Source organism: Orbicella faveolata, unplaced genomic scaffold (genome assembly GCF_042242905.1).
Source record: "Orbicella faveolata isolate gen_17 unplaced genomic scaffold, um_ofav_v1 contig_12, whole genome shotgun sequence".
In the NCBI taxonomy this organism is placed as follows: domain Eukaryota; kingdom Metazoa; phylum Cnidaria; class Anthozoa; order Scleractinia; family Merulinidae; genus Orbicella; species Orbicella faveolata.
The window spans coordinates 4,037,062-4,064,668 of record NW_028301539.1 but is presented as its reverse complement, the minus strand read 5'-3'; the positions used below and the strand labels follow the sequence as shown (position 1 = coordinate 4,064,668).

General features: G+C 40.3%; 7 non-coding genes and 1 pseudogene across 8 annotated transcripts; 1 reads left to right on the top strand and 7 right to left on the bottom strand.

Moving 5' to 3' along the window:
• Nucleotides 1-1,239: 1,239 nt before the first annotated feature.
• On the top strand, nucleotides 1,240-27,208 carry LOC149116174 (uncharacterized; annotated as a pseudogene). Its single transcript, XR_016203606.1, has 19 exons — nucleotides 1,240-3,000; nucleotides 8,339-8,408; nucleotides 8,654-8,729; nucleotides 9,147-9,261; nucleotides 9,589-9,681; nucleotides 10,464-10,595; nucleotides 11,016-11,144; nucleotides 12,402-12,530; nucleotides 13,139-13,273; nucleotides 14,132-14,266; nucleotides 18,971-19,099; nucleotides 19,576-19,704; nucleotides 20,028-20,132; nucleotides 20,165-20,182; nucleotides 20,458-20,586; nucleotides 20,699-20,827; nucleotides 24,390-24,515; nucleotides 24,604-25,837; nucleotides 26,465-27,208. The product of XR_016203606.1 is annotated as an uncharacterized LOC149116174 (transcript).
• Trnal-caa (transfer RNA leucine (anticodon CAA)) lies at nucleotides 14,515-14,633 on the bottom strand. The gene is made up of 2 exons: nucleotides 14,596-14,633; nucleotides 14,515-14,560 (listed from the first exon to the last, which is right to left on the bottom strand). It is a non-coding gene; the product is annotated as a tRNA-Leu (tRNA).
• Nucleotides 14,870-14,988, bottom strand: Trnal-caa (transfer RNA leucine (anticodon CAA)). The gene is made up of 2 exons: nucleotides 14,951-14,988; nucleotides 14,870-14,915 (listed from the first exon to the last, which is right to left on the bottom strand). It is a non-coding gene; the product is annotated as a tRNA-Leu (tRNA).
• Trnal-caa (transfer RNA leucine (anticodon CAA)) lies at nucleotides 15,408-15,526 on the bottom strand. The gene is made up of 2 exons: nucleotides 15,489-15,526; nucleotides 15,408-15,453 (listed from the first exon to the last, which is right to left on the bottom strand). It is a non-coding gene; the product is annotated as a tRNA-Leu (tRNA).
• On the bottom strand, nucleotides 15,932-16,050 carry Trnal-caa (transfer RNA leucine (anticodon CAA)). The gene is made up of 2 exons: nucleotides 16,013-16,050; nucleotides 15,932-15,977 (listed from the first exon to the last, which is right to left on the bottom strand). It is a non-coding gene; the product is annotated as a tRNA-Leu (tRNA).
• Nucleotides 16,658-16,776, bottom strand: Trnal-caa (transfer RNA leucine (anticodon CAA)). Its single transcript has 2 exons — nucleotides 16,739-16,776; nucleotides 16,658-16,703 (listed from the first exon to the last, which is right to left on the bottom strand). It is a non-coding gene; the product is annotated as a tRNA-Leu (tRNA).
• On the bottom strand, nucleotides 17,806-17,924 carry Trnal-caa (transfer RNA leucine (anticodon CAA)). Its single transcript has 2 exons — nucleotides 17,887-17,924; nucleotides 17,806-17,851 (listed from the first exon to the last, which is right to left on the bottom strand). It is a non-coding gene; the product is annotated as a tRNA-Leu (tRNA).
• Trnal-uaa (transfer RNA leucine (anticodon UAA)) lies at nucleotides 18,612-18,730 on the bottom strand. Its single transcript has 2 exons — nucleotides 18,693-18,730; nucleotides 18,612-18,657 (listed from the first exon to the last, which is right to left on the bottom strand). It is a non-coding gene; the product is annotated as a tRNA-Leu (tRNA).
• Nucleotides 27,209-27,607: the final 399 nt, after the last annotated feature.

The window sequence follows — 27,607 nt, the reverse complement described above, 5'->3', positions numbered from 1 at the left end:
AATTTCCAGACATCTTTGATTTTAGGAAAAGGACTAGAAGACAACAACACTAACAACATGTGAAGAGCTCTGTGTCTGCTTGATAAATTGAGCCTTTAAGTTACTGCGTAATTCTCATGACACATAAGACTGATTTTGTGTTGATCAATTTATGAGAAAATAGATGTTGATGCCTGCAGATTTTGGACTGAAAGGTCACCGGCAGAAATTTTCCTAAACTGAGTTAACTATACATACTGTATAAGTAATGCCCGGATGGGTACTCTCATGAATATCGGATAGGTGTGTGCCGCGAAGGGTCTTAAACCCTGACCCTATTTAAGGATGAATCAAATGAAAATTGATACCCTATTTCAGGTTCAAACTCGAAAAATGACACCCTATGCAAGGCTCCAAACAACGACTAACCACCGCGGAAAAACATAATCTTTATAAAATCGCTTTGCTGATACTTTAACTTTAACAGATCATTTGTTTTCCGCTTAACTGGGTGTTTACGCAGTGCTATTTTAGCTGATACAATTCAGGCACCCTAAGGGTCACACCGGGACACTATACCAACATGGGCGAAAATGATACCCTATTTAAGGATCAAGAACCTCAAAAACCATACCCTATCCCGCGGCACATACCTATATAGCCCATATATGGGAGTACCTCTCCCCCCCGGGAAGTAATGGCAACCTGTTCCTTCTTTTAATCGGCCAGCATGTTAGGAATATCGGACCGTAATTACCCGGTTCTCAGTGGCATCGGGAAACCTCATCTTCTCTTGAATTTGTTATTACTTCAAGCAAATTAAATCACGCAAGCGTTTGCCCCGCGGGTCATTCTGGAAATTCTGTTTTAAGGGACCCGATGGTAAGATAAAGTCATGCGAAACGTGAAAAACCACGCTCAATGTTTAAATCTACAATTATTGCTCCAGTGCGTGACATACATTCGGCACTGGCTTTGAGAGGTAAGCTGTGTATCCTTGTAAGTCACGCAAATCTGCATAACACAACAATAGAAAGGTAGCAAGTAAACATACCAAACGCGCCCGCAGAACCCGTAAAGAAATAAACGAAAATTAATTCCCGTATCCCGGCCCAAAGGAGGGGGGGGGGGTTATTCCGCAAAGTAATCGGTGGGGGTATGTGGCCCAAAAACTTGAAACCTGTCCACTGTTTCAGACCAAACTCTGTGATTTTCCATACCCTGTTTCAGACCTCGGTAAACCCCATTTCAGACCTCCAAAATTAGTACACGACTCTTTTTTATGACAGCAGCTAACAAGAAATGGCTTCATTTGCCTAGACATTTGAGAAGGGCTACAAATTTGCCAGTGTTGATGCTAAGCCAGCGTGAACAAGATATCCTATTTCAGACCAACATGGTGAAAATTTATTCCGTTTTTGAAACGACCAAAACCCCTCATAAACCATACGCAGCACATACCTGCAAAGCCCATACAAGAGAGTATCCCCCCGGTGTCCTGCAACCTCGTTCTCAGGGCCTTGTCCCTGGCTTGAGAGTTAGGCCAAGGTTAGACCCCAAGCCAGGAATAAGGCCCTAAGAACGAGGTGGGGCATTCTGCATCCTGGTAGTATAAAGTGTACTCACAAGGAGGCTTTTGAAACCTTTTTTAGGCTCAACGTCAGGTGATTGAACAAGGATGATTACTACCCGCTGCTTCGTTCGGGTACAAAGCAAAAAGGCTGGGAAAATACTCGAATACACCTGCTTGGATTGTTCTTACATTGTATCGTTTGATTAGTATTTACGAATTCTCATTGTGGTTAGCGTAGGTTCCATGGTGTCGGGAAACGAGGTCACTGATTGCCTGCCCCCTTAATTTAGGAATAAAGAATAGCTGCCAGAGTTTTTTTCAACTAATCAAGCTGTCTTGGTAGTGTGCCAGTCGACTTATTATACTATCTAGACCTGGGTCGAGTTTTTTAAAGTCCGATTAAGCTATAACCCAGGATTAGGGAGAATTTTCATTTCAGTGTTTTTGTCCTTCGGTTTTTAGGCGAATAATCTCAAACTACACAATTCATAAGCAGTGAAAACATTTTTATGTAAGAAAAATTAATACTTCGGCTAACGTTTAATCCTGGGTTAGAGTTAACCGGCTTTCGAGCAACCCGGTCTCTTTTGGGTAGACAGACGGGAAGCCGAAGCAAAAGTTATGGCCGTGGAAAAACACATGACTGACTGCAAGCTTTCGTTCCCTGAACGAATGTTTGTAACATCTACTCGTTATTCCGTCAGGGTGTATCCCATTTTAGTGAAAACCCGAAAACAACAACAGCTAGGCGACAACTGAGCTCCTGGAGTTCTGTTTCAACCATCTTCCAGTGACCTTTGGACATCTGATAAAACTATTGCCCGTGTCTGATACATTGCGCAAACTACAGATCAGTTATTGCGATTGGAAACGTGTGGTGTGTGGCAACTTCAATGATTGCAATCACTCATAATCAATCAATTAACACGTTAGTAAGCGGAATATCTATGAGATTTGACGCCCGCGCGCTTAATTCTGAAAAGTTGCCAATGTTTCGAAGATAAGCCTATTCTACACGAGCTAAGTAGTGTGTGACAAAATCGGCACACTTGAAAAGGGCGTTGTGGTGTTTATGTTTCCATACAAGCAGCTGACAACTGCATTGCTAATGAGTTAGAGGAAGAGGGTTTCCGTTTCACAGCTATGCGGCCATTTGGTGTTTTTATTTGAGATTTCCGGCTTGCGTGTCTCGAGAAGACAGCCACTAAACACTCACAGGGTCACATCAGGTCGGAAGTCGCACAATCGAAAACTCTGGCGCAAGAACAGCGAGAAAATGAGTTCTCTCGGCAAGTGGATTGCTTGGCTAGTCTTGGTTCTTTGCGTTTCGGTAGAGTGTGCAGAATTTGACGGGTCTTGTTGCGAACAAGGTTGCATTAAGACGGTAGCAGGAATTCGCTGTGTTTGTAGAAGCGGTTTCAGGCTTGTTAACCGCTGTCAGTGCAGAGGTAAGCTATGATGAATACAAACATTCAAACTTCTATATGTGATTTTGAGCGAAAGCACAGCCGCTCTTGGGTTATTGCACGGGATAAAGGTACAGACATGGCTACTATCGGTTAGAGACGCGTGCATTAAGAATTCTCCCCTTAGTAGACTTGGTGTAATAAATTCTACCCACGAAAACCGGGAAAAGTTCAAATTCTTTCATGAATTTGTCCACATGTGTCTCGCACTCCAACCCCAAATCCAACACAGAGAGATATTGCTGACCCAAATATTTTCGCGGGTATTTTTTACGGCTTCTTAAGGTCAACTATTTTACAAAGAGGAGACGAATTCGAAAAGACGAATTTTTGCGCTTTTCTGTTACAGTAAAGATCTGCTTTCATAATTTTTAAATCAATTATGTGAAACTGTACCTCTGGCATTTTGGTTAACCGCAGAAATGAGATAGTTTCTTCCCGTCATAATAAATCATGAATAATTTTATGATCTATCGTATATTGTCTATTAATGCAGATAACAAGACTTGACAAGCTGTAAATAAGTTAAAAGCTGAGGATTACACCACGCTGCCGTGCGAAATTCCTTTTTCAATAACTGGGAATCTTCTCTTGGCTTGGGAGGGATGCCTCAGTCGCAGGAAGCTATTAAACAAGGCTTTTTTCACCAACTGGTTAATTTTACAATATTTTAAGCCTGTAGGCGATGTTAGTAGCATATACTCCAGGGTCTTTCTGGGCTAAGCTGACAGATCTCGTCCTCTGTCAATTGATCTTTCTTCAAGTTGCCTTATCTCGAGCTATTATCTGGCTGAGAATTATTTTAAGAAACAAGGTAAGACCTCTGGCCTTTCGTGAAAGAGATTTGTTTGGCTTTTGTTATATTAGTAATGTGTGCTTAGGATGATTAAACGATGTCCGCGCCAAAGGTGAACCAAAACAATCAGTATTTTAGTGTACGTAAAAACTTGAACTTGTTTCTATAAAACTGCCGTCAACAAATTCACCGTGACGGCTCTTGGCGACGCCGGGGTGAAAACGTTTATGTGTGGCCTGGAGGCATCACGGCTGCTGTTTACATGCTTGCACTTCGTATACACATCATGTCTAATGATTTTCCCATGCCACCCACACTCCCCCCCCCCCCCCACCCCACCCCCACCCCGGCGCCCATCGCGTAGCTTGGCGGTTTTTAAGCAATTTGAGCGCGCTAAAGATTTGTTTGATGAAGTTTCCATGACCTCATCAGTTATTGAGGTTTTCCATGCAACAAGACAGTATTCTTAGGAGCACCAGGTCCCCGGGTGTCACTGAGTAAGTGTAACTAGCTGAAAGTGTTAGCTACTGAATCACTGAAATCAGGAGCCCTGCTGAAGTACAATGCGTCTAGAACCAGAAATGCTTCATTTCTGGAGAACTTTGAGCAGGCGGGCTGAAAAGCAGTCCCTGTATTTCTGTGAGCTCACTATGCTACCAATTTAAAGGAGTGCACAAAGCACGGCAGCCTGAGGATAGGCTATTTACCCCTCTCATCCCAAAGTCTTGCGAGGTGCACGATTTTTACCCGCTATTATAGCGCTCTGCGACAGTTTGCTTTCTATCAGGAACCTGCTGCAAGCTAAACAAGTTACTGATCTCCATAACGGAAGTTTTCCTGCCGAATCGTTCATGGCGCAGTCGAAATATACGAACTTTACTTCCCGTTGGTCCATTTCCCTTGATTCTTTAATTATGGCCCTTTCTTAAACTCCCAAGACTAAAAACAAAGTGTAATAAGCAGGAATTAAATGAAGCTCTTACAGCTTTTAAGGATTATTGTAAGGATTTTTAACCCAAGCGGCAACTCGTGACATCTTGATCTTTAAACCTCACAGAACTGTTTTAATAATAACTTGGTTACTTAGGCTAGTATAGTAGCTTGAATAATCTTTGTATCAGTGCTTCTTTAGTCTCCCTTATTATACTATTATCAATCAGTCTTACTATTATCAGTTTCAAACCGCTTGAATGCCTTTCTTGAAATCCATGGAGTTCTTGGCTGTCTCAAAACCATTTGGTGGTTTGTCGTTGCAGTCTCGCCGCTTTCTCATGTAAGAACCTTTGTCCATTCATTTACAAAACTGACACAGCCCACCACAACTTCCTGCTTTTATAGATCGGTGTATTGCACAAAAGGAGCGCATACTTGACACTTCTTAAATTTTCTACACCTAAGGAAACCGCAAAAATAAAGGCGGAAGATGTAAAGGTGTCCTTTGGAGACACTAGCCGTGCAGGCAGGATCCTTTTCGATCTTTTGTTAAAATATATACACGTATATGGAGCGTATGCACATGACGTCATGGTAGTTATGTTGGTGTTCCAATGAAACGGCGGCCATGTTGGTGTACCAAACCAATCCTGTGGGACTTCAAATCTTTTCTGATGTAAGCACTTTCTTTTGTTCCAATAAATTTGCATAGCTGTTGGACACGTGAGTGTATACGCTCTATTACTTCGTCAGGTTTATGGCTCATGTTACATGCAAGAACATTACGGCAGTGACGTTTATGTTTAAATTGTTTTTGGAATTTTTGCCCAAATACGATGACAAAGAAAAATGTTTTGTACGTACAAAACGCAGTGTTTTTGTTTATAGAGTGGACAAGCCCTTGTACTCAACTCTCCTGTGCATCATTTCAGCAGAATCCAGTTTCTACGAGATATTTGGGCTGGCATACTCTACCTTACATTTCGAAATGTGGTTACTGAACTAAAATGATTACTGCCCTGTGTGGTTATGATGTTCATTTCAACAATTTTAAAATTTTTAGGTTCCAGTTGAGGTGTTACCGGCTTGTAAGCGAAAGCAAAGTGTCATGTCGGACCCAATCTCAATTCTTTACTGTTAAAGTTTTTTGTCGTTGTTTTAATCTCCTTTAGTTTGATTAATTTGTTTGCTTCTAAGAAAGACTTTCCGGCTTGTGGGTGTTGTGTTAGTATTGTTAGTTCTTATTACTGAATATGTTTACGGGTAAATTCTCACGCACGTGAAATCCTGTATGTTTAAGGTGGCTCCCTTTAGTTTTACGATCGCACGCGCGCTTAGCACAAATTAAAAGCTAAAGTAATCTGCACGCACTCAAAAGAAAACGTCAATGTTTTTCGATATTTTATGACGTCAACACGAGCACAAAAAGCAAAACTGATTGTGAATTCTCTCGCGTTTCCTTCAGTGAATTCCGTAAACTTTGGCCGACGGGTAATATATTCTTCACTTTAGTTGAAGCTTGTTTTTTCAGGGAAATCTATCTGACTGGTTTTTCCGCAGCGGTAAAACACATCAACGTGACAAAATCTTAAAAACTGCTTTTCCAAACCCTACTTTTTTCGTGTTTAAAATTCGTATCCCGCCGGATTTAATGTAATGTAAAAAAATTGGAAGATTTCACCGAAGGATATGCAATAAAATCACAAATAAAGCCATAAAAACGGTAAAAAACGCACTTCATTACTTATTACATGCTATAAGTTTAAGAGGACTGGGTGTTAAAACGAATACAAAAACAGCTTCTAAAACATAACACTAGCGCTCGGAACTCGATAAATCATTACCCTATTGAGCCACCTTAAGTTGAAAATACCCAGTAAAGGAACTACGTCACGGTTTGCGTATCTTGAAAAGTTTAGCCTAAATTTTTCAGGTTCGTCATTTGTAAGCTTTTGTAATCCGTATTAATCTTCTCCGTCCTTAACCATCCTTGTTCCTTTGATGGTTTATTATTAGCGGAGCTCCGGCGGCCCCAAGGGCCGCCAAGCGGAGCCCCATACTCATGTAGGAAGGAAAAGGAAACCCATGAGTTGATTTTCTCGTGGTTATCGTGGCTAGCGGTATTGCTCGTGGGCGCGTACACACGACAACGACGGCGGCGGCGGCGGAGTTGCCCAACATTGCGGCCATACTCCAAATAATAGGTTGACAGAGACATGCAGCCTTGGTTTACCGTGTACTTCCTTGATATTGGAAATCCATGTTATGATCAATTGACACCTGTCAAAACAAGGTATCTGCTGACCAGTATCACGTGACCATATCGCGGGCTCAAGTTTACAGCTCCTCGAGGTCACATGTTTTTTTTTAAGTTGACTGCTGACCAAGTGCTGGTTATCGATTGGATCGCGGGCTTATATTGGGTTAGCTTGTTGGAAACAGGGCAGGATTGTTCGGAAGCGGGTTTACGCTAACCCAGGATTAAAGTTTATCGAATTATAACTTTTTCTTCTATACAAATTTTTTTTGCTGTTTTGTTTTGTGTATATGGTGATTATTAAAACTCAAAACAGAAGGCCAAACAATATACAGAAACCTCACCGCAAAGTTACAAAACTCAAATCAAAATTCTCCCTTTTTCTGGGTTAGCTCAATCGGGCTTTGAACAACCCGCCCCAGGAGCTACGCTTTTAGGCTGGCCTAAATCTATATATTATCTCTTTGGTGTTTTTCTATCTTAGTGAACTACTGTTTTCAGCTTCCCTTCAATTCAAGGTTATTCTTTGCGTGGCCAAAGCAACTCAAAATTCTATGAATGAGCTCCTTCAACATGAAGCGGCGAATTTGAAAATCTGATGTTTTCCAGCGTCAGCCCCTCCTGGGGGTTTTGCCTTCATATAAGAACCCTTCGCTTGTCCCTTTTAGTGGGAAGGACAAAGCAGCTGATCTTCGTTCTGTGAGAGCCCGACCAAACACACACAATTTTAACCCCGGGGGGTATTTCCAGAAAAGTTGGGTGGGGGTTTGGAGCCCACTTCCCAAAACCCTTACCCTATTTATGACCAAAATCTGTGATTTTTGCTACCCTATTTATGACCTGACCAAATATTCGATACCCTATTTATGACCATTGCGGCTGGCACAGTTGCCTTAAACATAAGTTATGAAGAGCTTTTGTCGACGGTCATTGATAATGATGAAAAGTAGCTTCTTCCAAGAAACATACCCAATTCGAGAATAAAGTGCTAAAACCATACCCTATTTAAAACCAATATGGCCAAAATCGACACCCTAGTTATGACCAAAACGGCTTAATATCCCTACCCTTTGGGGCTGCACATACTTATATAGCCCATATAAGGGAGTACCCTCCGGGATTTTAACAAAGCACGTAGTAAAATCGTTACCTGCTACACACTGATTCAACATAATTCAACAGAGTGACCATACGTTTACAACAAGTTGCACGAAATAATGTTGAAACATGATGCTTCGAAAGGTGGCATGCGTTTAGCTGCGCTTAGACAATAACCTACCTTTTGACCACAATTTTATTTGACCATTTATCTTTTATCTATATTTATCTTATAGATTTCGACGAATGTTCTGTGCGCAACGGAATGTGTCAACAAAACTGTGTTAACACATACGGATCCTACAGGTATAGTAAAGTTGTGTAAAGCTGTCCTATTTGAGCGATTTTCAGTTGAAAATCATGCAAACTTGTTATACTCGATCGTGGTGTATGGAGAACTTGTTATATTACCTCATACTGTTATTCACAGTGAAATGTTATTTTCTGTCCTAAATTGCGGCGGTTTTGCATGTTTTTCCTGTTTCTACTCTGTACATAAACCGTGACTCGATGTAAGAATTACTCAAGGTTCAAATATTTTATTTTTATAGGTGCGAGTGTGGAAGTGGTTACGTGGTCGCACCTGGAAACCCAAGGCGATGCTTGGATTCGGACGAGTGTAAGCTGGTAAGTCAAAGCTTTTGAGTATCCGGCCCCGTATATCTCTCTTTTCACCGTTATGAAATTAGACTTGTATGTTCCATTGTATGATGTGACGAGATTGTGCCATTCAAAAAAGACATCCTAAATTGGAAAATGTCTTGAACTATCTACTGATGCTGAATTATACACCCGGTTGGTGAACGCTTTTCCTTTCCATCAGGGGTTTAATCTCTTTCCAAAAGTACTCAATAGATTACGTAGCCCATCGTCCTATTCGGGGCCTGCGTTCAACTTCTATATAGCGCGTGGGGAAGGCGGAATTTAGGGACTGCACTATAAATCAAGTTATTCGTTTCTAGCTAAACACAATAGCAAGCCTGCGTTATTTTTCTTTTTTGTTTTTCTTGTTAGCAAATGCAAATCAGTCTTCTTGCATTTCAGGGCATTTCTGGTTGTAGTCAGGGCTGTCAGAATACTCTGGGTTCTTTTAGTTGCTTTTGCCGTAGAGCAGGGTATGTTTTGGATTCAGATCAAGGATCGTGCAAAGGTGAGATATGAAAGCTATTGTACATACAAAATGGCCTGTACTTATTAAGCGGGCAAATTTAGACAGAAAGACTGACTGACTGACTGACCGACTGACTGACTGACAGACCGACAGACAGACATGCGAGCAGCCAAACTGACTGACGGACGGATGGATGAACGGACGGATGGGCTGAATGACTGACTGCCCGACAGACTGACTGACTGACGGACGGACGGACGGACAGACGGACTGATGGACGGACTGACAGACGGATGGACAGAGAAACAAAAACCGAACAAAGTCAAGTGTTATAACACTAGTAATGTTCTGTGAGTATTATTTCTCCTTTCACAGTTTTGTTCATTTTCACTGAACGTCCAAAAGCGCGGTCATATGCGTTCGAAGACTCAAGCGTTACGCAGCCAAAAGAGTTACAAGGACTCCAAGGTAAAAGAACAAGTTTAGGGCATTCTATGCTACCCCACAGTGCTGCAACATGTATTGTCTTCCCTTCATCCCACGAGGAACACATCTTTCTATACTTTACTGCAAACCTATGCACTAGGTGTTCGAGGTAATGTTAACTAGGCATTACTTATGTTCAGTGCCCGCCATTAAGGTCATTCCCCAGTATTGCATCGCGCCTCCCTACTGCGCATAATTTCACGCGTGATTAGCGCGCGCGCATTAAAAAATGGCGGCTTTTTCTTTACGGCTGGACCTCGCCACAGAGGTAAATCGTCATTTTCTCGCAAACTAGTATGGTGACCTATCATTTTCTTCTGTTGTTTTGAATTGAGTAATAAATTTCTCTGTGTAAAATAAATATGGACCAATTCTCAGTGTAGAACAAAAAGCAGTCGTCGGAAACGTGAATTTAGCAAGCAATCGTAACTACAATTATGGCGCTATTATAAGGATTTATGTGGATATAAACAAGGTGCTGTTGCTCCTAAATGAACATGGGGATCCCTCATTTTTATTTCAAAATTCAAGTTCCTATAATATAAACAATCCATAGGCAAAGTTTCACAAAACTCTCAGTGCAGGTTCTATTTCAGTGGAATGACCTTAAGTTTTTGCGAAAGCTAATAATACCCCTTTGACTTTTAAACAAAGTTATTGATTCATTCTAGTTGCGCCACCTAACTTGGATGGTATTTGAGATGTGATATTTCTTGGAAGAAGTGGTGCATTAAGAATTGACACTACTTCCTTTGCCGTTTCAGCCTGTCCCCCAGGGTATATAGGCCCCGGCTGTCGTTTGACATGTGACGATTGTCAAAATAGCGCTCGGTGAGACATCAGAAATGGGCATTGCGTTTGCCCTCCTGGCTGGACTGGAATTTTATGTGATGATCGTAAGTAAAAACAAGATCAATGAAGCTTCGAACCTGTAACTGCTGTGCACTGGCATAAAAGACGTATGTAGGTCTCAATGTTTATAGAAGGCAATCATATCTCTGCACCCGTGATGAAAAATTGGTCAATGCTACAGAATCTACATTTTTCAAGGAAATCACTATTGAAACTTAGATCTGAGTGAGCATATGACATCACTTTGGCAACATAGCAAAAAACAGAAGACCCATTTTATCCTGCGAACGCAGATGTACTTCTCGCTGTCGCTTGTCTCCGCCAAAAGTTATTTTCGGGGTAAAAAAGCGACAGCCAGAAATACGTCTGCGTGTACAGGCTATAATCATTCGCCATTTGTGCGGTTCCCATAAAGGCAGAAAGCGTTAAAGTAAAACTTTGCTCTCTTTTGTCCATTTGACCAGACTGTCCTGAAGGCACTTTTGGAAAAGATTGTGGGAGCAAATGCTTGTGTAAGAATGACGCGCGGTGCGATAACGTGACTGATACATGCACCTGTCAGCCAGGATTCGTAGGCGAGCTGTGCGAGGAAGGTTAGTGACACGTGACACGTTTTCAACTCCTGCACATTCTGAATATAGTTAAACCTTCGCGGCGGTGTTTGTGGTTAGAAAATCTCAAGCAAATCGCAATTCAATCGTTAACAAGGCCTAACTCAGAAATGGCAACATCTAGATTTAACTAAGACTTTAAGTGGTCTTATAGTTTCAAAAAGCTTTAAAAAAAAACTTTGAGGGGTAGTCTTGGTACCACGTTAAAGTACTTCGTACGATGACTTCAAACATGAGCTTTTCCAGGTCACATGCCACAATAGTTAATGAATAACTGGCTCCTAAGTGTTAGAAGTTGGTCTTGATTATATACACGATAACGTACAAATGAATGGTTCGAGAAGCATGGAATTAAGTTCATCCTGTCCATAAAGAAGTTGTCCGGAGGACAAACCTTAGAAAACAGTGTTTTGAGGATTTTTTTCTTGTGAAAATGGGAGAAAGTTTACTAATAAAAATTAATATTAACTATATCGACTGAATGATAGGGAAAGCACTTCATAAATTGCAGATTTTAGAGATTTACGACCTAGACAATTGTGTCCTTCACCAATATTGAAAATTTGACAACATTCGGTTGTAACCCAATGGAGATATCGTGTATGAAATATTGGTGACCCGTCTATTTGGTGGTTTTGAGAAATAAAGCTTAAAGTTTTACTTCGGTCTCCGAAAGCCCAAGTTAGCCCTGTGAACGGGGCGGGAGGTGCAGAGGCAAGGGGAGGGAGTATATCGAGAGGTTTTACATAAATGTTCCATTGAATACCCGAACGCGCACCGGTCATGGAAATGTTAACTAAGTATAAGGGGCGTATAAGATGGTACAGGAAACAATGTTCAGCACCATGACGCAAATTTCTCATAAGTACACGTCTCTAAAGCTTTCCTGCAAAGTATCAGTTAAAATGTACGAAATTGAATCCATTTTGTAAGTACTTTTGGACTGTAAACAATCGTTGCTAAAGGCGTTGCTATGTTAAATTATAGCTACAAGTGTGCAGATTTCTTAATTTAAACGTAAATCAAGGAGTAATTAAAGCAAAACCGCTTCAAAGTAAGAAGAGTTCCTGATTACAATACGTTAACATTTATTAACGATGTAGCCAAAGGTGAGAATTGGCTACGTTCTTTTCCCTTGTTCCTAGTTTTTAACTTCTCCGAAATCGTCCTATTCTTGTTTATATTTAAAGATGTTGTTAAATCACTGATAAACCAACCATTTTCGGCATGTCGCGCTAGATTGTCCTCCTGGGTTCTATGGAGCTGCTTGTCAGGAGCAGTGCGCATGCGCTCACATGGAACTTTGCCACCCAGAGACTGGAACATGTCAGTGTGACCCAGGATTCTTTGGGGCCCGCTGCGCCAAAGGTAATAATTGTTCTGTTTCAAGCCTGACTGGCTCATAATAGTCAGTTCTCAACTCGGATGTGCGCAACATGAAGCGTGTACCTGTATCGTCATTCCACTAGACGGTTACATTTCCAATGCAGATTGCTAAGGTTACCCCGGCCCGAGCATTTTGTTAGGTTTTCCAAAAAGTTGGCAGGTGGTTTAGCTCAAATATGCCAAGCCAAGGGACCTTACGCATAAAACAGTTACGAGGATAAACATTCACCATGCTGGATGGAAAGCGTATTCTTACTAATGCACTACAATGAGACATCCAAACGGGGAATGGTCAATCTAGACTGGTTGAAGTCGCTTTGCTATCGCATTCTTTTCCCTTCAGCATGGTGGACTGATTTTCTACCACATGACCGTTTTACGTTAAGAGCTCAGTGCAAGTAACATTTAGCTGGGTACTTATGCTAAAAGGCGGAATAACCAGGCACAGAAAAAATGTTAGTTATAACACCACGTTCTTTTTTTCTACGTTGTTTCGAGATTATGTTCGTCCAGCTAAACTAAAGAACATAGCATTGCTTTGAGGCTTCTGACGAACACTAAATATCAAAGTGAATTTGTTGTCTTCACAGAGTGCCCCTCAGGGTACTTCGGAGCAGGGTGCAAGGAGATGTGCAAATTCCAAGTTGATCACACTGAGAGGTGCCACCCTGAAAATGGCGCATGTCATTGCAAGCCTGGCTAGCAAGGAAAATACTGCACGGAGAGTAAGTACCAGAATTATGCGTGGAAACTCTGCGGACCGAATTGTTTTCATATGTGATAAACAACGTTTGGAACAAGCAGAGAAACCTAAAACGTTTATTGACTTTAATTGCGTGAGCTGAATAACTCTGGGAGATGAAGATTGCCCATAGAAGGAATGACGCCTTTTAAAAGTAAATTTCGGGGCTTGCATGTAAAAATATCTTCTGTTTGTTAAGATGGTTTGTTGGCTTCATTGTCTGTTTAAATCATTTTTTTGTTGTTGGAAAGTTTATTTGCTTGGTTATTTAGCTTTTTTGTTGTTATCAATTCGTTGTTTGCTTGCGCAGATTTAGTTACATGTAATTCATGCTTAGACTAAATTTTAATGCACAACAAGAAATTTTCTTTTAGAGCCCTCAAAGAAAGCTCATGAAAACCCGTAGAAAATTAGCAAAGGAGAAGATAAAGAATATTCTTATGGTAATAATAAATTGGTTATTGACGCTCAGCGACGAAATTTTCTTGACGCACGTTTGTTGGATGGCCTCATCGTTAGTGCGCTCCACTCCGGATCGAGCGGTCCGGGTTCGAGCCCTGGCCGGGGACATTGCGTTGTGTATTTGGGTAAGACACTTTACCCTCGGTGCATCTCTCTACCCAGGTGTATAAATGGGTACCTGCAAGCTTTATGCTGGGGCTAACGCTGGGATGGACTAGCATCCCATCCAGGGGGAAAAAGACATGCTCTTAGTCGCTTCATGCTACAGAAACCGGGATAAACTCCGGCCTGATGAGCCACTTGGCTCGTAGGCAGACTTGACCTACCTTTTTTACGTTTGTAGATTTAACTAAAGTCTCTTTATAATTATCTTCTACAGATTGTCCTAAAGGAACCTACGGCAGACACTGCCTACGAACATGCAACTGTCCCAACTCTGGGAGTTGTGATCACGTGTTTGGCACGTGTGATGTCATGTGTCCCGCAGGCCTGACCGGACCAAAGTGTCAAATAGGTAAGAAATAATTTTGCGTTGGAGTAAGCGAAGTGGTGGTATGAAATGTGGTAGACATGTTTCTACTAAAAATAACTATAGATATAAAAAATGATGTCTATTCAAAGGGTTATTGAACATTGAGAAATTTAAGTCTAAAAAGTCTTTATTCGACGTTTATGCACATTATAAGAAAATCTGTAGATGGCAACCGGTAAGAAAAGTTTAATTTCGTAACATTTTGTTTAGAAGGAAATAAAATAGTTGCTTGTCAGGAGTGGGATTCGAACCCACGTCTCCATTCAGAGACCAGAACACTCGATACCGATCACATGGTAAAGGATTTTCACCTTGAGGCTGGCGCCTTAGACCGCTCGGCCATCCTGACTACACAAAAAATGATGTAATATTTTTTAAGTTGATAAATATGGAACCAAGACCTTTACTAAAAATTCATTAACTTACAAAATATCTTCGAATTTTATGAGATATATGCCACCAAATTCCAAAACAAGATTAAATGAAATGCTCTCCAATCAGCAAGACAGCATTAGTGATACCCAGGAATAACGATAAGTTAAAAGAAAAACAATGTGACAACTTGTTCAAAAAGAAGATGCGGTTTGTCAGGAGTGGGATTCGAACCCACGCCTCCATTCGGAGACCAGAACACTCGATACCAATCACATGGTAAAGGAATCTCGCCTTGAGTCTGGCGCCTTAGACCGCTCGGCCATCCTGACCACATACAAACTACTGTAGAATTTTTGATGCTCAATAAATATTGAACCAAGACCTTTTCTAACACTTCATCAATTTACAATATAATCTTTCAATCTTCCTATCAGAAAGGATTTAGTTATGCATAAACAAGCAAAAACTAACGATAAAAACCAACTCGCAGAATTTGCATTCTTTAATTTTCCTTACTTTGGCAATGGCGTCATGAAGACACCGAAACTTCGTTTTTTTTCGTTAGTTTTTGCTTTTTTATGCGTAATCTTTGAACATAGGAGATATAAGCCTGACGTACGAGCAAATTCGATTCCGAAACAGCATTAAAAGAATTGTTTGCGAATCAACAAGACAGCATTATTGGTAGCCTGGAATAACGATTAAAGTAAAAACAGTGTGGCAACTTGTTCAAAAATAAGATGCGGTTTGTCAGGAGTGGGATTCAAACCCACACCTCCATTCGGAGACCAGAACACTCGATAACATTTAGGTGGTAAAGGATTTTAACCTTGAGTCTGGCGCCTTAGACCACTCGGCCACCCTGACCGCACAAAAACTAATTTTAAATTTTTGAAGTTTAATAAATATGGAACCAAGACCTTGTCAAAAAATTCCGGCGTCAATTTAGAAAATAATCCTTGAATATAGGAGATGTATTCCTTACATACCACCAGTTTTCAAATTCCCTAACATTACTGATTAGAGCGGTATTCAATTGAGTGTCGTAAAACCACAACCAAACCAGTTACTTACCAAATATACTACTCAGCCAATCTGAAACCATAGTTAAACCAAAACCAAAAACAAAGTAATTCCCTGATTACTTTTGACACTAAATTGAAAACCGCTCTAAAAGAAATGTTTACCAATCAGCAAGACAACATCATTGCTAGTCTGGAATAACGACTAAAAGAAAAACAGTGTGTGAAAAAATTGTTCAAAAATGCATTGTGTCTGGAGTGGGATTCGAACCCACGCCTCCATTCGAAGACCAGAACACTCGTTACCAATCACATGGTAAAGGAATCTCACCTTGAGTCTGGCGCCTTAGACCGCTCGGCCATCCTGACCACACTCAAACTAGTGTAAAATTTTTGATGCTCAATAAATATTGAACCAAGACCTTTTCTAACACTTAATCAATTTAAAAAATAATCTTTCAATATTCTTATCAACAACGATTTAGTTATGCATAAACTAGCAGTGTCATAAAGACACCGAAACTTCGTTTTCTTCAGCTTCGTTAGTTTTTGCTTGTTTATGCGTAATCTTTCAACATAGGAGATATATGCCTGACGTACGAAAAAATTCCGAAATATGATTGAAAGAAATGTTTGCCAATCAACAAGAAAGCATCATTGGTAGCCTGGAATAACGATAAGTTAAAAGAATAACAATGTGACAACTTGTTCAAAAAGACAATTTGCATTCTTTAATTTTCCTTACTTTGGTAATGGCGTCATGAAGACACCGAAACTTCGTTGTTTTTAGTTCGTTAGTTTTTGCTTGTTTATGCGTAGTCTTTGAACATAGGAGATATATGCCTGACGCACGAGCAAATTCCGAAACAACATTAAAAGAATTGTTCTCAAATCAACAAGACAGCATTATTGGTAGCCTGGAATAACGATTAAAGTAAAAACAGTGCGGCGACTTGTTCCAAAGAAAGATGCAATCTGTCAGGAGTGGGATTCGAACCCACGCCTCCATTCGGAGACCAGAACACTCGTTACTAATCACATGGTACAGGAATTTCACCTTGAGTCTGGCGCCTTAGACCGCTCGGCCATCCTGACCACACACAAATTAATATAAAATTTTTGAGGTTCAATGAATATGGAACCAAGACCTTGTTTACATTTACAACTCACTAGTTCAACCTCACTTTGATTACTGCAGCCTTGTCGGGGGTAATTGTGGTAAAACATTATCTAAAAAGCTACAAACACTACAGAACCATGCTGCACGTGTTATAACTTCATCAAACTATGACGTAGATGTCGATTCCTTATTTCACAAACTCAGCTGGAAAGACTTGAAATCTCAACGTCACATTCAGAAGGCCCTAATGGTTTTCAAGTCTCTAAACGTTCTTGTTGCAGAATATCTCACGTCTAAATTTATAAAGCGAAATGAATCAAGCTATTCTCAGAGGGACTCGGTAAACAAACTTGTTGTCCCCTTTCCAAGAACTAACTACACGAAAAATAGTTTTAGTTACAGCGGCGCTACCCTTTGGAACAGTTTACCCTGTAACATTAGAGAGTCTGGTTCATTGGACAAATTTAAACGCTTTCTCTTCCACAATTTTTAAACACGGCATTCATGGAAACCAGGATTTTTCTTAAGTGGCATATTAATGTAAGTTAATGTAATGTTAGGATTTGGATTTTAAGTCATTATTATGTAATTTTTTCTACCTGATGTTTACCGTGTATAAATAATGATTAAAGAAAGATTAAAGATTAAAAATTCCCGCGTCAATTTAGAAAATAATCCTTGAATATAGGAGATGTATTCCTTACATACCACCAGTTTTCAAATTCCCTAACATTACTGATTAGAGCGGTATTCAATTGAGTGTCGTTAAACCACAACCAAACCAGTTATTTGCCAAATATACTACTCAGCGAATCCCAAACCATAGTTAAACTAAAACCAAAACCAAAAACAAAAACAAACTAATTGCCTGATTACTTTTGACGCTCAATTGAAAACTGCTCTAAAAGAAATGTTTGCCAATCAGCAAGACAGCATCATTGGTAGCCTGGAATAACGATTAAAAGAAAAACTGTGTCTCACTTGTTCAAAAAGAAAATGCGACTTGTCAGGAGTGGGATTCGAACCCACGCCTCCACTCGGAGACCAGAACACTCGTTACCAATCACATGGTTAATGCATTTCACCTTGAGTCTGGCGCCTTAGACCGCTCGGCCATCCTGACCACACACAAACTAGCGTAAAATTTTTGACGCTTTATCAATATGGAACCACAACCTTTTCTAAAACTTCGTCAATTTGCAAAGTAATCTGCGAATATAGCAGATATATACCTGACGCACCACCAATTTGCAAATTTCCAAACAAGATTAGAGCAGGATTCAATTGAGTGTCGTAAAACCAAACCATTTCAATTACTTACCAATTAGACTACTTAGTCAATCTCAAACCGTAGTAAAACCAAAACCAACAACAACGACAACAATTATATTGGTACTCAGACCTAGAATTAAAGTTTAGAAAAATAAGTTTTAAATAAAGTGAGTACATGATGGCCCAAAATAGCCTTAATGAGCTAATTAAGACTGGGCAGCCATCCTTAGTGATTACAGCAGTTATTTATTAGGGTCAGATACTAGAAGAGGAAATAAGAAAAAGACACATACATTACAACAGCACACAAAGCACGCACGAAAAAGACTAAGTATACATACAGATTTAGTGAAAAAAATAGTTGGATAATGCAGTAAATTGACGAGAAGAGTTATTGTCTGATTACGTTCCTTACTCAGTTTAAAACCGATCGAAAAGAAATGTCTGCCAATCAGCAATACAGCATCATTGGTAGCCTGGAATAACGACTAAAAAAAAAACAGTGTGTGAAAAACTTTTTCAAAAATAAAATGCAGTGTGTCAGGAGTGGGATTCGAACCCACGCCTCCGTTCGGAGACCAGAACACTCGATACCATATAAATGGTAAAGGAATTTCACCTTAAGTCTGGCGCCTTAGACCGCTCGGCCATCCTGACCACACACGTTTTGTAAATGCAAAATAGCACAAACACGGTACTCGCGAACTTAAGCTAGTCGAAACGATGTCGAGGAAGAAAAAAGTATGTCAAAAACGTCGCAATTTTCAATACCCTTTACTGAAGGTGCCATTTCTAATGACTTGCTTGAATATGCCTTAGCTGAGTTAGATAACATAAATAATAACTGTTTAATTTTTTTTTTTTTTTTTGTTTCTTTTCTTTCTCGATGTTCTCTAGTATGCACACAAGGTACGTTTGGCCTCGGATGCAGTCAGCGGTGTCAGTGTAGTGATGATGTGACATGTGATCCCGTGACAGGCTCGTGTATCTGTCCCATGGGAAAGATGGGTCTTAAGTGTGATAAAGGTAAAATGGCGATTTTCACTCCGTTTTTCCGAATTTCAGCGCTAAGTTGCAATAGTTTGTTGCAATTACTTGCTGTGATTGCATATCCGTGAAAGTCTTCAAGAAAAGATATTTGCTTCATATTGTTGAGAAAACGTCGTCAGAAAAGCATGAAAATGAGAAAAGAAAAATGTTTTCAGCAGTAGACAGTGTACTGTTGGATGCCAGTCCGTTGAGCTGATCAGTTGTAAGATGATTACCTATTACGAATAGGTTTCTATTACCTATTAAAGGACAGAAAGAGCTCGTTGTTTTAAACATTAAAATTTCTTACAGAAAGCTGCCAATGCTATACCAGCTAAGGCTTTCTCGTGAAATACAGTTACAATGCGGCGTACGAAAGCTGGTTAGTGGCGTGATAAATCCAACTGTACTGGCATTGTTCTTTTACCTTCAAACGACTCAGTTATGCTTATAATGAATTCATTTCTGACCAGCGTGCCCTGAAGGACGATACGGCTTCAACTGTGACCAGGTCTGCGACTGCGCAGCTGGAATCAAGTGTGACGCTATGTCAGGCGCATGCGTGTGTGCCGATGGAAGGACCAGCAGGCGGTGTGACCGATGTAAGCAAATACAACAAGATTGAACTGAGACTAGCATATCATGTCACAAACATCAACAAGTGTGTTTCTCTTTTGTCAGTGCTTATTGAGGTTAACATCAAACACCACATAGCTCTAATGGTCATGTTGAAACAGTCAGCAAGCCCTTTACTACGCATGCTCCATTCGTGTTTAACATTATCATCCTTGACCTCAGTCAGCCTTCATTGTACCTCATGTACTCCAATATAAGCCTATTTAAGAATAAGATCCTGTAATTACAGTCACGTGTTTCTAAATTAATCCAATAAACTAACCTCTCCATTTATTTTTGTGTTTTTCAGTTTGTCCTCCTGGTACATACGGCCATAAGTGTTTGAACAGATGTCAGTGTCTTGGTAGAGCCCGCTGTGATCCGGTCAGCGGTGAATGCAATTGCCCTTCGGGGAGCACTGGACATACATAGGTAGGAAATACATAGGAAATAGGTGTGAGAAAGGTCAGATTATATATCAGTTTTTCTTGTGTCATTTAGAGTGGCAATCCATTTTTTAGTTCCCTTTGGTGACTACCTGACCCACGATAACTTTATCCTTTTTTCCAAAACTTTTTTCGCTTATTTGACTTCAGCCAGAAAAATTAGATATTTAAATTTCTACTTTGCAACCCGATTTATCATTGACATTACATAGCCTTCCTAAGGTTTCGAGGCCGCTGGAAGATATCGGAAAGATAATTTATTCCTGTCTTCACGTTCTTGCCTTTATTTTTCAGTCTGCGAGCAAGGAACATTTGGAAAGAAGTGTCGAGGTCGTTGCGACTGCCACCCTGGTGTTCGTTGCCATCCGGTCAGCGGCAGGTGTATTTGTCCGAAGGGGAAGACTGGGGACAAGTGTGACGAAGGTGCTCCTCAACCGCCATTTGGCCTCTTTTTTCAGTGATGATTTGCAGTCAATTGAACATAAACACCTCTGTTTCGATTCAAATATCTAAAAACTTTTTCCTGATTCTATAGTCTGTCCGAAAGGCTCATATGGTGTCAGTTGCGCTCAGCGGTGTCGATGTTTTGATAATGCTCACTGTGATCCAGTAGAGGGTACTTGCCAGTGTCCAGCGGGGAGGACTGGGAAATACTGCCAGGAAGGTAAGTACGGAAAGATCATATGTGTAAGCAGGAGCCATAATCGGGGACGGAGACCGTAAGCGCGCGCCATTTCTAGTATTGGGGTTGTCCCCATGATATGGGACAATGATTCTATTTTTAGAACAAAATGGCGCCATCACCTGCAGCACACGCGCGTACATGCTGCGAGGATTTTTGCGGATGTCGCGCGGGGGAAATGGCGTACAAAATTCCCGAAGTTTTTCATGTTTTTGGCCCACAACTCAACGCGTTTACGTCTGTTGGAATTTTGCTTAAGTATTTTCGTCGTAAGCTGCTCCAGTCTGAGTGAAGTAAGACAGTGTCGAATTTAAGTATGTTCCGCTTTAAGGTTACAGTATACCTTCAGGGGTGTCTCGCGCGCAAGCGATGTAGCGCGTGCAGTTTAAGCTGTAGAGACCTAAACCCCTATATCAAATTAAAGCTTATGGAGCTGGCTATCAAACTATACCAAGAATTTTGAAAGAAAATGAATTGTCGAATTTTTCACGACTTCTAAATGCGAGCGCTCGAATCACCTTTCGAAAGCTACAAGTCAAAGCGAATTTTGTTTTTCGCCAATTTAATTTTTTCCTCGGTTTCAGGGCCCAAAGCGCTTAAAAAACGTGTCCGCGATTTGGCATATTCAATTGCAGTAAAAAGTTACAGAACATTTTCGAAATAGGATTAAAAAAATGTGGAGTGATCGTACAAAAATCGCTCTCGAAGAAAAAGTATCTCGAAATTAACAATTCCCAGACACGCTTTTGTAGTTTATATGTTAAACTAGCCACTGTCCAAATTTAAGAGCAATTGAACAAAATCCCTTTGAGTTACAACTCTTTAAAGTGTCTGCTTCAAGTGAAAAAATTTATTCGAGAAAACAGCGCTAAGAAAAATTTTATGCTTCGCAAACAAACCCCGCCCACAAACGCCTTCAACTGGGTTCTCAGATAACTAAGCCAATCAGTGCAGGGAAAGTTTACTACCGTTAACCTCCTGGTGAAATTTACGCGCGAATCTCTAAAAAATTCTTGTGTTTAGCAATGCGCTCAAGGAACCGAAGGCAGAGAGATAATTTTTCTGTAGCTCGGTTTTTCTTGAAGCTGGTCTGGCAAAATGGGGAAGACTAAAAAGGATACGAACGCTAGAGTGGCTGAGCGAAGGAAACAAACAAAAGAAAGCGCAGAGAGCAACTGTGTGTGGGCAACTGTGCATGGATAATATTTCAAATGGTCTCAATGAGTCCGACGATTCGTCGATATCGGACTCAGCATCCCTGTTATTGCTGTCAAGTTCCGAAATTTTTACAGAACCTTTCTTTTCTCTTACCACGAATATTTGCCCGCCTTATACGATAACTATAGCTTCATCCGCGTGGCGAACTATCGCTTCTTCACTCATTGATGTATTTTCATTCGTTCTTCGCTGTTTTCGCTTTTTCGAACTGGTCCATGGTTTAAACGTGGTCTATGTTTACTTTTAACTTAATAGAGACACGCCTAATACCAAAAATGCTGGGTAGTCAGAACAACAATGCTGATCAACTGAGTAGTCAATTCGTGACATCCATATAGGTAATTCCCGCGAAAATCGTCTCGGTTGATTGCATACGCGCCATAGGGCTGTCAATCAAGAGGTAAACTTTTACTTCCGGTGAAAACGTAAAACCGCCATTTCTCCGCCAATATTTAGTCTTTTTCAATTTTTTTTCCCAGAAATTAGAGATTATTCTTCGACCACTATTTTGACCCAAAAATCCAAATTTGAAGAAAATTGCCGACCCGAAGGTATACTGTAACCTTAAGCTTATATATATCGCTGACCAGGCTGTGTTCCGACGGATGCTTCTTTTACATGAGCTGTACATTACTCCACTATAAATTTCACATACGTTGAAGATTAACAGCTTTTCCATTACACAGCAAAAAACTAACTGGATATATTTAGATATAGCAGAGCTTCAGGACTTCATAGTTTTCCAGCTCCTCTTGCCACACGCTTGCGAGGAATTTGCCAGTCTATCGCGATTCAAAAGTAAAACAAAATAATTGCTAGTTTGGTCAGTTTGAGTTTCGCCTGAATTGTAAGCAACGCTTGATGTTTCATCAAGGCCCAATAACTTTACGTCCGTAGATACTGCTCAGTTTTATTCGTGTAAAAATCCAGTAAATTCTCTGTTGTCGATGAATGAGAGCGCCCGCCGATGCGTGTTTTTTTACAGTCCAAGTAAACATGGCAAATTGTACTTCCGCCGTACTTTCGTGCGAAAGCGTACATCGAACTCAAACAATAACTCTATAGTTTTTAAATATGTTAAGATTGATAAATGTTTGAGAACATATTAAAAGCTGAGCTGAAAATATGTGAATAAAGCAGAAATAATCAGCAAAGTTACGATGACGCTTTCTTTAATCAACTTCGAATAACGATTTCGATTTTGTTGATCGAGTTATCAAAACTCCTTGTCTATTTTCATTTTCGCAGTGTGAAACTTATATAATAATAATAATAATAATAATAATAATAGATTTGTATAGCGCCATATCCATGGCTCATGGCGCTTTACAGTAAAAAATGTTATTAAAAATAAAATTTACATTAAAAATTTACATCAGTGATAAAAAATTACTAACAAATAAAATAGCTAAGCTGTAAAAATGAAAGTAAAACTAGGAAACTTCACCATGCTTATGTTGAAGAACTCCCCCACATGATGTTACTAGCCTTTTTTGCGTTCGTGAAATTTGTTGCAGCATCTCAGCACAAAACATAAAGAAAGAAATCTTTGTCAAGATTTGTTGACAATTGAAAACACCGACTCGGACTTGAAAGTGCACGAGCTGCACTATGCAAATGAGCTAATTGTACGCGTCAGACTTTCCTTTCAAAAACTTTTGCAAACTCACCAAACGAGCAGAAACAATAAAAAACCATCAAAACAGGTTTTGGTTATGATTAACCATTGTCTGAGAAACTCACAAATTAACTCGATACCAGAGTAGAGAGTTTTCTTGCTATATTCTTAAATCAGAACAAACGCAAAAACATACGCGTAAGCTTACAACTAGCGTGAGTAGATCTTATTATTCATTCCCAGCGCGAGATTGAAGTGTTTTCGACCCTGAAAAGCCCACCTTTTCTGTTAGCTCAGAGCATAAAACTACATATAAGCGCCCTGGTTCGTATTCCCTGCCATCGCTGTGAAGAATACGCAAGATAATCTCTCAAGGTCTCTCAACTCTCACCATTTGATCACGCAACGTGACAACATCCCCGCGAGAGCCCCCGACATGTGCGTGGATCCGCGCGGATATATGACGTCAGGATGGCGTAATTTGTTCTAAAAATAGAAAAATTGTCCCATATCATAGGTGCACGCGGATCCCAAGGCTTACGGTCTCCGTCCACGATTATGGCTCCTGATGTAAGCTAAAGGTAAAATAACAGAATTAAGGGATCGAAATGTAGCAAGTGTCAATCCATTTGCGATGTTATTATCGCTGATTACTCATTCCTGACGAAAATAAGCATTGCTTGCACGCTTGTATTTCATCTTTGTCAGTATGCCCACGTAACACGTGCGGAATAGGGTGCGGTCAGCGGTGTGATTGCATTAACAGTTCCTGTTCTCCTGATATCGGGGAATGCCAGTGTCCAGCAGGGAGAATGGGACGAAGATGTGACAAAGGTTCGTGGCAAGTACTTTCTGAATTTTTTATCGTTGTCAAAATTCCACAAATTATAATTATGCTCATTGTTCGTTATTGTTCTTCTAGTTTGTCGTCATGGTTACTTTGGACAAAACTGTAGTCAGCCATGTGGTTGTCATGGGAACTCATCTTGTGACGAGCATGTGTCGATGCAGCGCTGGCAAAACAGGAAAATCTTGTGACCAAGGTCCAGAGAAAAAATACATCCAATAATTTTTTTTCGAAGTTTTATCAAAAATAAATTAATTCACAGAATTTTGCTTTTTTGGTAATTCCAGATTGTCAAAACGGAACCTACGGAATTAAGTGCAGTTTTAAGTGCACCTGCGCAGACAAGATATCATGTGACCCTGTACCTGGGAAATGTCACTGACCGCCTGGCAAGACAGGAATTACCTGTGATCAAGGTAGAAAGATTTCTCTATACCTTTTTAATTTCCCTGAATTCACTGTCAGTTTGACCCCTGTCTCCTCGCAGCGATTTTGTACTTACCTTCATGACTAGTTGTTACAATTGACAATGGACTGAGGGTAGCTGACTGGTAAGTAAGGAGTGTAACTGAGATTTTTCGTACACCCTCGCACCTAATCATGTCTCCTGATAGATTGTGAATGTGAGAAAAACGCCACCTGTGATTCACAGCCGGGATTATGTATCTGCACTCCTGGCTGGATCGGCAAGACATGTGAGAAAAGTAAACACTTAACCAAGACTGCTTCATTCCTCGTAACATAGTTTGGAGAGATAACTTAATAGTGACTCATAGAAACGTTTCAGCGTGCCTAAAAGGAAGCCTCTCTTTAGTTCCGTTGCCCACCCGGCGCAATGCTAGATTAACAGTGTACCAGCAAGGCAGAGATAAACGTTTATGAAAACCTATTTACCATAAAGGTTTATATTCCAAAATCTCCAAGGGGTGGTTATTTCTTTTTATCCTGTTGGATGGGACAGAGATCAAAATCATACAAATAGAAAGACTTGTTAGCAATGGAGGCTACACGTATAGGGATCCCATCTCCAGATAAAGTGCCGGAGGACACAAAAACAAAACATTTGGATAAGGAATAAAGAAAGTTGGTAGAAATTGAAGTTCTTGAGGGGGAGGGGGCTCGAGGAGGGCTTTAAGGTGGTTTTACAGTATATTCTTATTTTCATCTTAATTTTGTCAAAAATGCCCTGAAAGGTTCTACGGTGTAAACTGTACCAAGACATGTTCTTGTCCTAAAGAAGCCTCCTGTGATCACGTGACCGGTAATTGCACATGTCCCGCTGGCCTGTATGGAGAGCAGTGTAACAAAAGTACGGAATAGAGTTTTTCATATTATTAGAAATTTAACTCACAATGAATTTCACGTCCAAATCTCATATAGGTTCGTATTTTCTAAACTTCAGTTACACGTTATTTGGAGGCAGGAGGGAGGGGGTGACTCTTGTTTTCTATTGTTGATTCCTGACCGACTCATCGCTGCCAGTGTGACGTCACATAGTGACCAGTGAGCGCTTCGCGTGGCTTATAAACAATTATTGGATGACGTTTTTGTGATATCCGGAATAATCAAGGTCGAGGTATGAATTATCAGCCGAAGCCGAAGGCTGACGCTGATAACACTGAAACCTTGATTATTTCGGATATCGCAAAAACCGAGTCTCTTAATTGTTTTATTATACATTAACTTAAAGAAAAATGACAAACGCATTATCGCACCGAACACAGTTTATTTTCGACAAGCCATGTTCTTACTTCGCTGTCCGTGAACTTGACATTGCTCTTGGAAATCATGCATTGCGCGCGCAACCTACAGATTATTCACTAATCTGCTAGCAGATTAGTGAATAATCTGTAGGTTACGCTGTTTCCCAGAATTAACTGTAAGCTTTTAGCCAATGAGAAGACAGGTGGTGACTACAGTGTACAACAATATTCAGATTAGCGTCGGGAAGCCATCGAGGGAAGACAACAGAGGTCAAGGAAGACAAAGAGCTTGGCCTAATATCGCTTTTGTTTGCTAATTGAGTGTAAGTGTTTACACTTTGTTATTGTTTTTGTACGTGTGTAATATCTGTTTTAGTTTTGTGTGCGCATAATTGTGTATTCTTGTTGAATTTTGTTGCGGGTTAAGTGGCGGGACCGCCATCTTGAAATCGGGACGAGCGAAGTCAAGCTAACACGTTGACTTTTGTACTCTAAAATATCTTACCAAAAGCCTTGTTAATAGGTTTTATTCTTTGATCGTATACCTTTAATTCTCGTGTGTTTCCGTGGGAATTGAACGAGCCGTTCTTCATATCAATCCGTTAGTGAGTGTTGGGGTGTTGTTAATTTCTTGATTTCCACCAAAATTTCTCTGCGATGTTGAACGGTTTTTGTCTGTTTTGGAGTACCTTTGTTGTTGGTAATCAAGTCTTTGACTTAAATTTTTTGGTTGAACTTCGTTGGCTTGCTGTGTTCAAATTGTTGCTGTCTGTTGCAATTTGCTGGCTTTAAACGCGCAGCTGTCTTATTTGTTGGCTTTGTGGTGAAGGTTTGCTGGCTTCTTTGCCGTCTTGTTGCAATTGTTGGCCTGTTTTTGCTGTCTTTTTGCAACTGCAGGCTTTTTTTGCTGTCTGTTGCTATTGTGGTGCTCGTGTTGTGGTTTTGAAATTGACAATAAAGTGACTGAGTCCAAAATAGAGTGTGCCTGCCAGAGATTGTCTCTTACATTTTGGTGTACCCGTCTGTTTGGTACATTGTTGCATTTAAAGTAAGTAATATGAAATATAAATAACTGTTAACTTAGTTAATAATATTTAAGAAATAGAAAACATGTACCGTGTTTCCATCGAGTTATAGAAACACGAGTGGAAGTTTGGGAAAACGAGAAATGCTGTGGGAACACGAGCCGCAGGCGAGTGTTTCCACAGCTTTTTCGAGTTATTCCAAACTTTCACGAGTGTTTCTCTAACTCGATAGAAACACGGAGAACATGTTTTCTATTTCTTTAAGAAAACACCGCGACGAAAAAAATAAAAACAGCTTGTTAACTTTGATCTTCAACATGTAAATTCTCTTCACTCGTGCCATCGTTACGT